This window comes from Chaetodon trifascialis, chromosome 12 (genome assembly GCF_039877785.1).
Source record: "Chaetodon trifascialis isolate fChaTrf1 chromosome 12, fChaTrf1.hap1, whole genome shotgun sequence".
NCBI classification, from domain to species: domain Eukaryota; kingdom Metazoa; phylum Chordata; class Actinopteri; order Chaetodontiformes; family Chaetodontidae; genus Chaetodon; species Chaetodon trifascialis.
Genome location: NC_092067.1, coordinates 5,149,682 through 5,167,140, shown reverse-complemented (window position 1 = coordinate 5,167,140; position 17,459 = coordinate 5,149,682).

The window sequence follows — 17,459 nt, the reverse complement described above, 5'->3', positions numbered from 1 at the left end:
ATAAATATAAGCTACGTTCCTTTAACCATTGAACACCCATTTTCAGCTGTGTACTCTTCTGCACGTTGTACAGGTTTTCTTTTTGGAAATGACCACACTGATAGAAAAGATGGGAGTTTCAACTGTCAATAAATGTATTACATGTTTATATTCATGTAGCTTTTCAGTGTACAATCAGTCCCCAAAAGTTCATCGCGTTACCGTCCTGCAGCCCAAACAGTGGGTGGAAAGGGGCTTCTATGTTCATTCGCCTCATGGTTTTGGTATTGTGCTGCAATTGTTGAGCAGTAGAGCGGCACAGGAGGAAGATGATCAGCTGTGAGGTACCCAGGAGGAGCCAATGACCCCTGAGTCAACCTCATCTGTTTCCCCCCATGGACAAACACTGCAGGAGCTCAGAGCAGGCTGCTGCTGAGCTGCTGTTCATGTATCACTAACAAAATCTGCTTACAGCAGCCCGCGGCACTCCACACATCACACTCTGAAAAACGCTGGGGAAACAACCACTGTGTCAGGTACACCTGTAAGATACGGTAAGTCAGGTTAAAAAAAAAAGTACATTGAGCCGATAAAAAACTAATGAAAAAAACTCAAAGCTTGTAGTTAAGGTGTAGCCGAGATTTTGTTAAACTCACGACGCCATGAATAACAAGCATGCAGTGCACTGATTTCAGTCATAGATTACACCTGCTACTTGTGTGTGTGAGTGTGTGTGAAAGAGAGCAAGAGCAAGACTGCAGCTTTTCATTTCTCAAAGAAAATAACCAGTCAACATATGAAAAACGATACTCCCTGGATAATATTTTCAGAAGAAAAAGGCTCATATTTTCTATCATGGATTTGAGAAGGTACATTATTCACAACAAAAATGCTTTCAAATGATAATCGCTCAGTAAAATACTGTTCATAATGCTCTCATCCTCAGTAGATCAACTTGACACAACAAAAAGAAAAGTACAATGAAACTGTGGTGGTTAATGTTCTGTGGCTGTTTGCAAAGATATTATTTGACCTTTAAAGGTTCATGGATGAGTCAGTTTGGCTCCTCTCCATTCTCACTCTCTTTTCTAGCAAAGATGCAGAAGAGCAAGCTCAGCAGACAGCAGAGAGAAATGACTAAAGAAGAGGAGAATAGAGAGGTGGAGAAGTCATTAACAGAAAATTGATCAGGTCTGGTTCAACCCAGCACTAATGCCAATATTCTTCCAAGGCTGATGTCTTTGCTAACACCAAAACAAGTAATCAGTGGCCCTATTACACAGACTACAGAAGCCCACTAATGATTTTGTTTACAGACTCACAAGAAAGATAATTATCATGCAAGTGTCAATGCAGCAGGCATTCTGCAGTCTTTTAATTTATTCACAAAGGGAAAGCATCCTTTGGTTTCACGTCTTTTTTTTCCCCTACAACTTAAAATAGTGAGTTACTTAATATGTTTTAAATTATCCAATGAACAAAACTTTCATAGAAGAGCTTTGAAATTGAAATATCAATTTTGCTGGCGGTGCTTTGAAGCCTTTTTTCTTTGGTTTCTTCGGTGTATACCTCTTTGGTTCTTTGGATATTTGATGTTAATACTAACTGATGAGCTACTATTTGATAAAAGTGAGGGAAATATCAGAATGAAAAAGAGGGAAAGAAAGGACAGGGGGAATGGAAGAAAGATGGACAGAATGCATTAAGTTGGTCTATGGGAGAGAGGAGTAACATAAAGTGAGATGAAGATGCATATTTCCTGATTCTGTTCTTGCCATGAATGGAATCTTCACTTGAACTTGAAGGAGGAGGCACAACATAAACAAACAAAACTAGATTAAAGCTAATTCCACATAAAACAGGAGAAAAAGAGGGATGGAAACAGTTTCCTGGTAAGGAATTAAAGGTAGGAGATAAATGCGCAAACATTCGAAATAATTAACTTAAACGATTAACTGAAATCTTGTTTATTTTAAGGCAGCAGCAACATACAAAAGAGTGCAGGATTAAGTTCGCACAAAGTCCCTGCACAAATACTCATAAGGTGTAAGCAGGCAGCAGAAAATTGCCAGTTGACCCAGGTCCTCGGCTGATAGTCTGTGATTGCCTGCAGCTCCTGCAACTCCTCTAAACTGAATGACAATATCTGTTGTTTACTGCAGTCCAGAACAACACATATTTTAGACATATATATATATATTTCTGATCTGACACACCGATCAACAGGACGACAGTGTTTGTCTGTGTCTTCCAAAGCCATTACAAACCACAGCTGGAAAATAAATCTGTTTTAAGACTTGAAAACACTGGTTCAGGTTTGGTTTTGATACTAAAAGCATTTGAATAGGTTTAGGAAAAAAACAATGGGGTTACTATGATTATCATCATCATAGTTACAATAATAACCTCTTAGTTTAAGGAGTGATCAGCACACAAACCGTGGCCTCTCATGCCTAAATCTAATCCAACCACCCTGATGTCCTCCATCTGCGGACTTTGTCGCTCTACAATAACATCACACGACCTCCTCTTTTGCTCCAGATGGACAAGAGTCACAACTCCAAGAGACGGCTAGATGTCTTTGTCACTTGAATGCAATCATATGTTATTGCTGGGGATTTGATGAAATAACTGAAACGCTGTCCCTTCTGGTCCCCATATTCACCAGCCAACAGGATGAGGGAGGAGGAGGAGGACTTAAAGCTGAGACCCACTGAGCCTTAGGAGCAAAACAGCACATATGAAGTGTTTTTATGTTTATGCATGCACTGGAGGATGTAACACTGAAAAAAAGAGAAACAAAATAAGTAGATAAAAAATGAAGCTGGTGAATAAAATAGGCAACTCCTTAAATTCAGGTCTGGTCGTCTAAAAATGCATAAATTTGAACATGGCTAATGATCAGCATGATGCAAAAAGGGGTGACATGTAATCTAAGATACTGCTGTTGTCAACTTTTGCCTGTATTTTGAAATCTTTTTGCAGAGCTGTACAAAGAGCACCACCCAGTCACTCTCTGCACTGCAGGCTGCATCATATAACTCTCATGATGAACAGATTAAAAATACAGTATCTGACTGATATAACACAGACTTCATATCTCAGCTGTGAAAAAAACATGCCAGTGCAGGCTGTGTGTTTGTGTGGGAGTGTTTCTAGTAGAGCTGAGGAAGTACAGTTGGAGTAATACATCTTTAAGCGTGACGCTGCACCAAAACACTGCACTCTGGACAGCAGCAGAAATCATTTTCTCCTCCATCTTGATGATTGTGAGGTAAACACTAGAGTCATCCTCCCAAAAAGTTAAGCCATGTTCAACTTCTTTGAAGGCTGACCCTGTGTTTTGCACACTGTATATATGCAGCAATTCATGGAAGGCAGCAAGGTTAGGGAACGATCATTGTCATGGTGTAAAGAAACCAACATTGCCTGTCTGGAGGAAACAGGAAATGAACAGTGGTCTTCTCAGTTCGATGTCTGATGCTTTGTTGACACATATTCACTCTGACCTGCTCTCTACATGGACACTCGCTCTGTAATGACGCCACTGACATAATCCCTACAGCTGCTGCAGGGCCTTGTCACTTGTCGTTTTGCAGCACTTGTGACAGATGCTGTCGTTCTTCTTGGAAGGACAGTCTCAAAAGTACAGCTGCAAAACATGGTCATGGATGCTGGGTAGAGTACCTGGGCTGCTGCAGTTGCCATAAAGGCCTGTGTGGAACCACCTTTGCTGTCCAAGAGAGCTCTGGTGAAGCTTAAATGTGCGACTGCCCCACCCGGTGAAATCAATAGATTATAGTATCTGTAAGTACCTGCAGTGAACCTGCAAACTATGCTCCTGTGGACAATGAAGAACAGTGAAAAAGCAAACACATGGATAAAAAAGTCTCTTTTCTTTTGTTATATACTTATAATAATAATGATGATAACGATTATATACTGTATATATAATAAATTGTCTTAATAAATGACAACTGCATTTTTTTCAGTCTTACAAGCCCAATAGGAACTGAAAACAAACAATTTCTTGGGTATTCTTTTGATCGCTTCCATTAACCAGAGTTTTGTCTTTGTATTAACATATTGATTATCTTAAAATTGTTTTCATGTGTATGAATGAAATTTTTGTGTGATTTCTTGTTTGCAGATCTACTTGTCTCAAATTGCCTTTTGAGTGGCAAATAAAGTATTTTGAATTCAGTGGAGTCATTACAATAATATGAATAATCGTAAAAATTCAGGATTCTACTGGGCTGCTATTATAATTTATAATGCTAAATTATTCAAGTGACCTCAGTCTGACAGAGATCCAGCTTTCATTGGGTTGGTGAGTGATCTGTACATCAACAAAAACAAACAAAGTAAATCTGGATACCACTGACGCTGGAATCAAAGGAACAGCATGCCCATGTGAAAAACAAGGATAGCCCACAGAGGCAAAAAACAATTAGATGCTGTTCAAAGGGATGGACGAACATGAGAAATGATCAAAGTGCGAAGCTGAAACACATACATTGGGACAGGAAAGGCTGCAGGGACTTGTTGTTGGTTGCAGGGTAACAGATGAAAAAGCCTCTGCTGTTCCAGGCATCTTCTAGCAGCCAGAAGAGGGATGTCACATTACTTCTTCTGTGCTCTGCCAGCAGCTGCAGGGAGGGTGTTGCTGGGTTTGTCAATAGCAGCAGCAGCAGTCAATCTGTTTCCAAAGCCCTGAAGCTCAGGCAAAGAGAGAGAGTACAAGTCTCTGTGTGTAGACGCATCATCAGTCAGGTTCGTTGTATAAATGCTGTTCATACCAAACATAGCTGCCAAGGATGCTTGATATGTTCAAGAGTCAAGGTTATTACACAACGAGCAACCAAAGGCCAGATTCACTGAGGCTTTAGCACCAGCTTTTCAGGTACAGATTTCATACATTCTGCTTTAAGACGTGATTTGAGCACAGGGGCAATTTCATATCAAAATTTGCTGCCTTTTCCTAATGAAAACTGCATTGCAACCATTTTCACTGACTTTGGACTGGGAACAAAGCTACAGCCCATGGATATGTTGAGAGAAGCAGTGAACTTTAAGCTGACTGTAGAATGGATGGGTAGTGTATTCATGTCTGGTCTATTCAGGTCTGTGCTCCAGTGCTTGCTTAGTTACTTGACAATCCCAGGCAAACATCATGTGTACTGTAAGCTATTACATAGCAGGTATCTGTTTTCCGAGCTCTTCCCTGACACAGTGTGCATGCCCTGTTTCCTGTTAATCTGACCTCCAGTTGTCTCAGGGATGAGAATATTTTCTATGTCTTTGTTTGTAGCCGCTGATGATTTTGTTGATCCTCATATTGTGTGTCTTCTCCCCAACTAGTTACCTTCTCATGGATCATTGTTGGTGTGTCCACTCATACGCTTGTGCTGTCATTCTACTATGCTCCACTGGTAGTAAATGGGTGTTTGTGTTTTATGTAATTGCCAGTCAAAGCTCAAAGACACTGCCTGATTGGTATGTAATGCCAGTCTATTACGGTGCTAGTTGTGTTCTCTTCTCTTCTCTCTTATTTATTATGTATCCTTTTAACCTGATGTTTTATCATGTGTCACAGGGACTGTAGGCCTGGATTGGTGTCTAGTAGCCTTAACTATTGCTAAGGCTACTGTGACTCTCGCTGCAAGACCGCTGCTGCTTTGCCTGTAGCTGGCTCTGATCACAGCCTGCTCTGCCTGACAACTCAGTTGGCTTTTCCTCTCTGCCTGCAGCTGGCTTTTTCTATAGCTGGTGTTGCTGCGCTGGCATAATTGCTATTAGTCCCTTTCAGTGACCAGGTGACTCTTCCTTGGGATATTTCCCTTCGCTATTAGCCTGCCTCTCCACCAGTAAGCCTCAGCTCTGAATATTAACCATTGTGTGTGTGGATGGAGTGATTATTAGCTGTTTTATTTGCCTTTTGCTGTTGTTAATTGAAGGATTATAGCTGAATGGAATCCTTACTCTAACAAACCTGAATGTGTTTTGGATTATTGGTACTAGTCTGAAGTGAATAATGTTCTTTGGCTTAAATTCCCATGGTGGTGCTGTTGCATCTTCCAACCATTACTTGCCACACAAGCAAAATAAACTAAACTTTATTAAAGAAAGGAAATAAATGCATGAAAAATATGCATCTATGGAATCAGACAAACCAGTAAAGCTACTTCAAGTTATGTTATAATAATGACCTAATCATTACCGAGTTTATGCAGCACAGTCTCTCCGCAGCTACATTAACCTACAATATATAGTCAACAGTCTGAAGTATTATGGATCTGAATGCTAATCAATACATTACATTCAAAACTAACAAGTACTTTACAGAGATCATATGAACAGGCACAGATTTACACTTAAATAACACAGTCTGTTAATGAACATATTCATGAAAATCAACTGTGAATGAAACAATTATGCAGCACAATATTCAAGCAAAATATACAAATCAGTGTCACCTTCATTCAAACACTCCCCAACTCAATTCAATTCCTTCACTGAAAGATTGAATGCAGTCACTACAGATAATTACTTTCTTACTATAGTAATTGCATGATTATCATCAGCAGCATCAACATCACTTATACCACAATATAATGATGATAATCATTGTTTGGTCCATGCCAGCCAAAGAGCACCAAGGAGCAGCTACTCAAGCCACTTCTACCACCATGTCAACACACCCATCACACCTCAACATACAGTCAGATTCATCAGATGAGCCTCTTTTAACCCACGGTCTTTTTGTTGGTGTATATACTGTAATAACAGTGTACACATACAGTATGTGCAGCTAGTCTGATCATCACAAACTCAAGTTCAAGCCATGTCACCTTCGGTCGCATGCAATTGACATTAATGATAGCCAGTGTTAACAGCCAGTTGCAATGCAGATCAGTAATTTCAGGTTTATCAGGTGCAGTGTAAAGCAGGTGAGTGTGGCCTTCAATATTCACATAATGTCTCATACTGGTTGTCAATGTCAGCATTTTTATTGCTTAACCAGGCCCATCTTAACCAAGTGATACTGAATGATTAATTTGTTGTTGCTTATGTTTAGCATAATGTTGCTGCTGCAGATATTGAAGGAATATCCAATAATCCTTTGTCACAGAAGACATTTTAACTCATCACAGTAGGAAAAGGACAGGAGTTAATGACAAAATGAATGATGGATAGCTGCTTTGGTTGCAGGGTCCTGATATTTTGCATGTTGCCATGGCTTACTGGGACACTAAAAAAGAACAGAGTCACAGTTAATGTTATTAGTGTCACCTGTGCTTTATATAATGTAGAATCAGCTGGCTCTCAATGTTAATGAATGCACAAGAGAAGAATTCACAAATGTGCTTGGTGATTTATACACCAAGGTCTCTACAAATATATGTTGCAATGTACACAAAAACACCCTTATGTGATTGGTTGAAAACGACGTAGGCATCTGATTTTCTTCTGATAGCATCAGAAGAAGTTTGTAAATGCAGGTTCAACAGTTTGCATAAAAATGTAACCAAATTCATATATGTTCTATAATATATCATACAATACTTATAATACATATATTTGTGGATTCATATTACATTTATTTAAAAATGTAGATATGTGTGAGTGCATCAGAAATACGTTTGTGGACCATTAAAAAAAAAAATTGATTGTTTTTCTTTTCATGCATCCCATTTTTTTGTATGCATTGAAAAATATTTTTGTGAAGTCATTCGGATGTAAATCATGAAAACACATTTGTGCGCGTCCATTAATATTGAGACCCTTTCCCAGCTATGACAAGTCAGAATCTCCTATTGGTATCCCACATTTCTGAGGAATAAATACTATGCAATCTGTCCTCCGCTGTAGTTAACATCCCAGTAGCGACCTCCTGTCCAACCGGCGAGCAATCTCTCTGAGGTGCTGTTAAATAACAACAAGATGGACAGAGATTGAGGAGCACAGTTCACAGCTTTCAGAGGACCTCACTGCACAAACAGCCATATATCATCATCATAATTCCAAGGGGCTGAAGATCAGTGACAGGAGGGCATACAGCCAAATCACATCACAAGTGACATGATAACACAACAACAGAGAGGTCATCACAGTGGGGAATACGGAATCAGTGCAATGTGGTGGTGGTGGTTACAAAGCTGAATATTACTGTGTGCAGAATAAAAAGAATGAGAAAGTGGATTAAAGCCATCTGATTTACATACACAGATGAAACACAATTAGATGGATGGCAGTGGTCACCTTGCTTAAATCAAGTGTGTCAAGGATCTGGCAAAATTGCTTTTTCTTCTCATTTTCATGGGTCACACATTCCACTTATCTGCTTTGATTTAGTTAGACAGTGACAGCAAAACTCTGAAGTGAGTGTAAGTGAGGTATTTTTGTATATATTTCTGCCTAACTAGACAAGGCCTCTAATGTATGTCAGACAATCGGCGGAGGTCAGCTGGTGCTGGTGGTTAGTGGAACAAATTGAAGCATGATTCTATCATGAGTGGAGTTTTTGCTCATTTCCTTGAGCAAAAAGGAAATTACATTTATATACAGTTAATTTGCAACAGCAAATGTGAGAAAGAGAGATGTGAGAGAAATGAAATGCCACCCCAATTACAATTCTTTATCAACATGATTAGGAAACGGTTTAATATGAACTTATCTTCCAAGTTGCTAATGTTCATGCTGAATGTATCTGGAAAGTGTTCACTGGCGACATATTCCATTTGTTCTCTCTACGACTTTCGCTTGTAGTTATTTAAGCATGATTAATATTTTTTATGGCAGTCCTGTCACTCTCTTAAGGTTAGGGAAGGATCACGGTCTCGGTCAAAGCAGCTACAAGGAATTTTTTGCCGGTTATGACACATTTTCAGTTTAATCTTGATGCCTTTATATGTCTTACAGTACATAAGCAAACAAGACCATCAGCAAGAGCACTGGCTGTTTCTAAATAGTTTTTCTGAATGTCTGTCACTGGGTCTGATTTGAAATCATTGTTTTAGGAGTTTCACAGTGAGAAGTGTTAGCCAATTGAAAGCAAGCAAGCAAATGGAGATTTCTGTTTTATTTTTTTGACATTATATTTTGTGATTATAGGTGATGCTGCACATTACTGTTCTACAACTGGCTTATAATGTGACATTTTATTTTGGCCTTGCTACCAACTTATATCTTGCTATTGTATTCTTCTTCTTCTTCTTCTTCTTCTTCTTCTTCTTATTATTATTATATGGAATACATTCCTATACAGTGTTGATAACTTTAGCTATCCTCGTAAAATAACTTTTACTGAGCAACCACATCTGTTCAGGCTTACATGTAGCTTTGGAGTATGAATGGAAGAAGACAAAGCATATTTTAATGCCTTCACCATCACCATATAACAGTTATTAATCTTACATTGTCACAAATAGATACATTACTTCATTGCTATGCATCCTGCAAACAGCAGTGTTTAAATATGAAAACAAAAATGTACAATATCTTAGATACAGTATATTGGGTTGAAGAGAATATCCTGAAAGGATGCCAATCTCTTTGTAAAATATTGCATTTGTATATTTTGCATCTCCCTTTGTTTTCTGTTGGCTTTTCTTGATTGAAAGCAAAGATGATTTTCCTGGAGATCTTCAAAAAGCATGTTGCTGCCCCTCTAGACCACTACAGGCTGTAGCTGTGTGAAACCTCTTCAGATAAAAAGATCTTTCACAGTCAGTGTCTTTGATATGATGTCGTATCTGTGATCTCTGATGTGGTCTTTTTAAATGTTTCACATTCATATTTAATTATTACAATAGATGAGTATAGTAGTCTGCATTGTTTTTTGTCAGTTTGTTTGAATAAATGCAGATTACAGTGGGATCTTGGAACATCCCTGATCCCCATGGTTTTCAGTGTAACAAATTAATCAAGGCCTTTATGCTCACTTGAGACAGCATCACAACATTGCTACCAATGGTCATACCTTAATGATCAAAGTGCTTGCTGAAGGCCTCACTACCTCACTGCTCATCTGTCAGCATTCACCATCAGGCTGTGACAGCTCAGCAGTAATGGTGTAGCATTTCTATTTTGAAGGTCACTTACCAGTTTAAAGTGACAGGGGAAAGCGAGGGGCCTGTGTGTCATTCCGGGCCAATACCAGTTTGACATCTGCTTCCCTTGACGTTCAATCACTGTGATTTTCTGTTTCCCACTCAGACTCTGTGATTCTGCAGCCCAGCTCTGCTCAGGCAGGTGGGAAGTGATGAATGTGGCTAAGGCTCAGGCAGGTGGAAAATGATGAATGGCAACAATCACACCTGACCATCAGTGGTAGCTGCACAAAGCAGCAACACAAAGAAAATGCTTATCAGAGAAGTTCTGTTCAATCAGTGACTCTTTTATGATGTTATATATATATATATATATATATATATATATATATATATATATATATATATATATATATATATATATATATATATATATATATATTTTAAACCATTTAACCTTGATGGATTTTCCCCTTTGCTCTGCGTATGCTGTTTCTTCAACTAGCAGGATCAACATGACAGCAATGATTTCATTTTGAATGTTCAAGTATATGAATTGAGGGTACACTTTATGAAAGTGAGAAGTTACATTAGAAAAAAAATGCAGCTGTTCTTTCAGTCAGAAGAATCTCTCAGTGACATGAAATCCCATCACCGCTAACTGAGACACCCTGGATGCGCTCGTTGTACTCTTCCTTTTCTCCTCCTGTGTCCTCATGGACACTGACAGGAACTAAGGAGGTGAAGGATTTGAACCAAATTCAAACTGTGTACACATCAGACACTAAAACTCTGCCCAGACAGTAGTGAAGAGAACTCACTTCTCATTCCTTTGGTATTCTTGGCTGTAATCATGGGTGTGATGTGTGCATTTTCCTGACAGTGCCCTGAAGGTTTGTGGCCAAGTTATTAAGAAAAAGTGAAATGTTGAATGCTTACTTCAAAGTTCAGTTGAACACTAGAAAATCCTATAGACAGGTGCGTTGAATCAAAAACTCTGAACTTTTTTTTGAAAAAAAAAAAAAACAACAACCTGTATACTGTTTATCACTTTATTTTCATTTCATTACATTTCATCAAGCAAACCTTACGTGAGGTCTGAGAACCAAAACACTACAAATAAAGTGCCTGTAAGTGATCAACAGTATGCAGAGTTTAACATATTAAAACTGATTTGTACACACGTTATAGTTTGACAGCATACTTACAAGAGCAAAGGTCATTGGGCCAAAGCCAAAATAGTTTATCCCCTCGGGATGAATGTGCTCATCAAAATTCATGGCAATCTACCAATCACATTATGAGCCATCTTGGGTGAAACTGACATTTCATCCTGAGGGTGGCGCACCAGAGAAAATGGAGCTAATGGAATCAGCAAAATGAAAATTTAAAGGGCTCCTCATCTGGACACCAAAGTTATTATGGTTCATACTTCAGATGACCGAAAATTTTCACTACTTTCTGGAACTAACAAAAGTCAGCAAGTCATCAGAATCATAGAGGTTCAGCCTCTGGGGTCCGTGAGTTTTCAAATGACAGTCTACTGAGCAGAGGCTGAGATAACTTCCTCTCAGCCAAAGTCTTCCTTAGAGCCTGGTAAAATTCTGCATGACTGTACTTTTTTTTTTTTTTTTTTTTTGCTATTTCAAGCCAGCAACATGCAAATTTGTCCTTTAAAGCTTTAAGCGTTATTACAGACTGTAGAGTGTCTTGATCTCAAAAAGTGAAGTGTGATTATCTCTTCCAGTTACTGTTTAAAATTCCACAGTGTGGTCTCAATCCTCGTCAACCTGAGATTAAGGCTTGCAGCAGGCAAACTGGCAGATCTCAGCCAGCCATATTTGTCTGGCATGCAAAGCAATGATTTAATTCCAAGGCTAACATTTTCAAGATTTCACAGTCTGGATTGGTTTACTGCAGGATGCTTTTGGTGAATCTAAAGTGGGTGGCTCCTTTAAAATACCCTCTTGAAGAGTAATTAAACCGTGAGATGTTAATGGTCATTGATGGAAAAATAAATTTTACTGTGCATTTTCCCATTCCCTCTATTTTAAGTCTCCTTGCACTGTAGAATGAAACAATCTAGCCTCAGCAGCGTAACTTACAGCAAATTCTACAAATGATGGATCTACCCCTTAGTCACTGAAATTACAAGGGTGGCTTTTTAGGGAAACCATAGAAACTCTGGACCATAATTATATGTGATCGATAAGTGTGTGTGTGTGTGTGTGTGTGTGTGTGTGTGTGTGTGTGTGTGTGTGTGTGTGTGAGAGAGAGAGAGAGAGAGAGAGAGAGAGAGAGAGAGAGAGAGAGAGTGGTGCTGCATAACAGCATCATTTTTACACAAAAATATAATTTATGTAGTAAGGAAGAGTGGTGCAAATTACCAATTACTGTGTAAGATCCAATCGAAAACTCTCACAAATGGTTCCTTTGAGGGAGTTTAGTGTCTCACTAGGGAATGAAGCACTGAGCCTCGGGAAACATGCAAATATTAATCCTAACTATCATGTAAGAGTCTGACACACTATGATCAATACTGAATGACAAATTAGGGTCCACAAATGACCAAATTATAAGATAAAACATCTGTGTATTCCAGATAGATAGATAGATAGATAGATAGATAGATAGATAGATAGATAGATAGATAGATAGATAGATAGATAGATAGATAGATAGATAGATAGACTTAAATCTTATAAGTGCTTAGTAACCCACTTCTGCTTTGGCAACAACATTTCCTTGTTCATGGCAATAAAGCAATTTGAATTTTATTTAGATAGACTTAAATCTTATAAGTGCTTACTTGCCATTAATTTGCAACAACGAATACATTGTGAGAGAAATGTTATTCCACCTGATTTGTCTTTTTAATCGGTGTACCTTTATTTACTGATTGTATGTTGTCAGCACTCGATTATGTTTTAATGTATTGAAATTTGTTTTGGCACCAAGTTAAGGCTCGTTAAGTATTGAAAAAGATCAAAGTGACTTGAAGCACAAGATAGAACGTGTTTACTTCATTAACATTTAATCAAAACCACAATCTTTGGTCTCCAGTGCCCGTACAATACAACGTGTATTACAAACAAATAGCACTTGATTCACTCCAAAAACATTGCTACTTAACACAATCCACGCAGCAATTCCTTTTTCCCACCAAATATAGAAACAAATAGTATGAAGGCATGATTTTTAGAGACAGGCCCCTTCTCTATTTAGAGGACTCCAGGCACATTGTTGGAAGCACACATGATAGGACCCAAGCTGAATCTTTAAAGGACCCTTGATCATCATGAGCTTGATTGGGTAAGCTTGATCCTGGCATGCCGCACATTTAGTGGCACTAACCATGAGTAAATGCCTTCATCTGCAGTGATGAGTAGGGCATGCAGCAAACTGTGTTTTCCATTGCTTTTTTTCACAGCCTAATGCTATTTTTTCCATATTTATTTGTGGGCCCTGTTATACATATGGGCCCTATAATCTTTAATATTTGAATCTCCAGACTGGCCTGTGTTTAGTTTCTTTCTCTTGGATGAATGTGTCACAGAACCCCAAATAGCTCCTGATGGTCAGGCTAGTGTCTTACCTGGTGGCTTGCTGCCATCTGTGTGTAAATTTAGCTTTGGATCTGCATGTATCCATTAGACAACATACTAATGTTATATGCTGTACTGATGGAGGGTGGTTGCATTATGGGTTTAACCCAGGGTTGTGTGCAAGCAATGACAAAGTGTATTAACCGGGTGTATTTATGTATTGTACTTTTTCAGGTTGGACGTGGCAGGTGGTCTAAACAGACAGAAACATGAGCGTTATTTCATGCCAAAATGAGTCCAAAGTCACACTGTGCCACCTGAACTGCATAAATACAACCTCAGTTACTGCATTCCATCCACCCAAGCAGGTTTGTTTGGAGCCAGGAAATTACCAAATGAGTGTAAGTGCATTGCAGCCATGTTTGTGCAACAGCTGGCAATACACTGGCATCAAAATTGTGTCCAAAAGATTTCAGTTTTACTTACATCTATCCATTTGTTTCTCTTCTCTCTGAAATATTCAAAACACTCTTCTTGTTAATGCAGAAACTTCAGTTATGTCATCTGTTCAAGGATTTCAGCCACACCACTTGAGGAGGTACACTTCTCTTGATTACTCTTTGGTTTGCAGTGTTTAATTGGAGCAGCATTTACTATTTGAATAAACATAAGTATAACACCACAGTCTAATGAAAACATTTAACAACTACCTACAACAGCAAAAGGAGACCAAACTGTTGAATAACACACAAGAACATTTCTGCCGCATTTCTACAAGGATTGGCCTTCACATGTTTTGTGGAAGAGACATGAGGGATTTCAGATTTTGCTCTTTTATGAGCCAATTAAAAGAAATGGAATAAAACTTTCCTGAAGTAGGCTTGTGGTCCCACAGGCTCAGACAAATCATTCAGTGAAGTGAAAACACCTTCTCTCCAATCACCGACTTAAAGCAAACACAGCAATTATAGTAATGTTTCTGCAGAATCTGCCAGGTTTGTATATTTGGACTATAGCACTGCTGTTTCTTGATAAAATACTATTACATTTTGTGCTCAGGTAATGCAACTTTCAGTGCTAAGCTCAGGTTTGGTGGGCTATATGATATGATACATGAGCTCAGTAGCCTGGCTGGTTTGGGGGGTTATTGGAGTTTCAGCTCTGATGATACACTGTTTTCAGAGATATGCAGCACTCCGAGATTGAAACTGAGAGCTCCTCTGCAGTTAGCAAGTCTTACAATCTACCAGCTTTGCAACTTTTTAATAACATTTCCTGCTCTGCAAGATGTGCAGTATTGGATAATGTACCACTAGCTTTACCCATAAGAGGATGATTAAAACCTCCTGCCAGGAGCTGATAGCATTAGCTGGTCACCACTATGATAAATGACCGTCACATCTATCAACATTATTGTCAAAAAAGAGAAAATGTTTAGTGATGATGTGATTAGCAAGGCTGAGGGAGGAGAATGAGACAATGCAGGAGGATATCAGAGGGCTTCATTAGCATCATTAGCAGGGATCACTCTTGAGGGTCATTTTTTGTATCTACAATTCAGAATAGCCAGATTTGTACATGCTGACCTTCCCATCATCTTCTTCACATCACTAAGTCACATTGATCTGGAATGGAGCACAGTGAGCCATGTCTCAGAAAGTAGGGACAGCTTAGCATGCTTTAATGATGATCCTCTTGTCACATATTGCAGACACTTCACTTGAAAATGCCAGATTGGGTTTGTTATGATGAACAAGCCGTGCCAAGACCTTTGGTGTTAGATTTCTATTTCAGATCAAGTTTTGTTACAACACAACACTGATAAATATCCATCTGCTATCTGAAAGAAATATTTACATGCATGTATTTAAAGAAGAATGAAAGAAAATAGCATCAGAGCTGGCATGACTGCTATTTGACTGTTTCTATAGATCAACAATAGCAGATCATGTCAATAGCTCTGTAATATTTGTACTGTATTTGTGTTTGTGTGTGTATGTATATCAATACGTATGTAATAATATCAATAAACTTTATTTGTTTAGCGCCATTCACAAAAGAAATGCAGCTCAAAGTGCTTTACAACAAAGAAATTACATGCCGCAAGTGCTTTTCATAAAAAAGATACAGAATGAACATAAAAACAAGACTGATAATAAAACCTACTTGGTAATAACAGTAAAAATAAGGTAAAACAAGGATAAAAATAGAATAAAGACAAGGCATATGATGGGGAAAAAAAGCTGCAGAGTTTTGAATAAGTCTCAGTGTTTTTTAACGTTTTTCTCAGACACATGATGTGCAAAACTGGACCAGTGTAACACAGAGTCAGAAAGACCAGCCAGCTGTTCAAGAGGATTGATTAAGATATTATAATCAATCATATTAAACGCTGCACTTAAAAACTGAGACCTTATTTTCATCAGTATTTAGTCTGCGGTCGCTGATTATTTCAGTCAGAGCAGTTTCAGTCCTGTGGTTTGTTCTAAAGCTGGACTGAAACTCCTCCAGCATATTATTTTCTTTGAGAAAAGAGTTCATTTGCACTGAAACTGTCTTTTCCAGTATGTTAGTGATGAAAAGAAGGCTGGATATCAGCCAATTGTCGGTGAGTGCATTAATATTTGGGTTGAGTTTCTTCAGTAAGAGTTTCACAACAGCTGTTTTGAAGGCATCTGGAAGGTCTCTGTTTGCAGAGATGTATTTATACATATGTACATGTATCTCATACAGTTAGCAGTATAATGCAGGCCCAGAGTGGCAAATCGGGAGGACCGGGACTATTCCCGGTGGGCCGGTCTGATGTTTGGGCTGCGAGGGCCGGTGTTCACTTTTTTTTTGTGGGGGCCGGTGTTCGGTCATGGCACTGGGTTGATTGTGTATGCTGCTACCACTGTCCCTGGGCCGCCTCCGCCTCCACTAACAGCTCTTTTTTCTTTTCTTTTTTTTTTGCAGACGCACCCTGATGTAACACGTCCATGCACTCTGTCAGAGGTGTTTGAAAGATGGAAAATAGGAAGAGCAAGGGTGGCGTGGAGAAGGCAACAATTAAAAAGAGGAAAGCTTTGGAAACAGACGCAGCCAAATGTGCTAAAATTGGCAACTTTTTCACTAAAACGAGCTCGCGGTTGGAAACGACAAATGAGGACGATGAAACGGGCACGGCAAGATGATGAACTTTGCCTGCAAACCACCGTTCAAGTTAATTAATTATCATGTTAATGAATTGTGTAGAGTTGTGGCATATAACATTTTAGATTTACATCTAAATAATAGTATGATCATCTCATTCTCTCTCAGTACAATCTGCTAACTGATGCCTACCATGTGATTGGACTGCCTACAAGTTTCTATCAACACTGTCCATCATACAAGTAGCCTGTGAGAGAAGTTTCTCAACAGTGAAATTCATAAAAACAGACTCAGGAGCACTTTGACACAGAAGAAACTTGAGACATTCATGCTCATGTGCACTGAGAAAGAAATTGTCATGTCTTTGGACAATGATACTTTAATAAACAAAGTCGCAGAGACCAGTGCACTGCTCAGGTGTTTATTAATGTTTTAGGGCTGGCCATGTTTCTTTGAAACTACTCTTATACAGAGGAAAAAAATAAAATGGCATCATTAGAAAGTTATGTTTATACTGTGAATAACAAACTTACAGAGAACAGTGCAATAATTATTTTATTCTTTATTCATGAGGATTAGATATCTGTGAACACTAATTTGCTTGATATTTGATATTGCAGAAAAGGACGTTCTGATGCTGTAAAGAACAGTGTTGGAGATTTGCCCTGTAACTCATGTTTTCATATTTGTGAAATCTAAGTTGTGATGGAACCGTTTCCTTGCAGAGGAAGAAGAGATGATAGTGTTATTA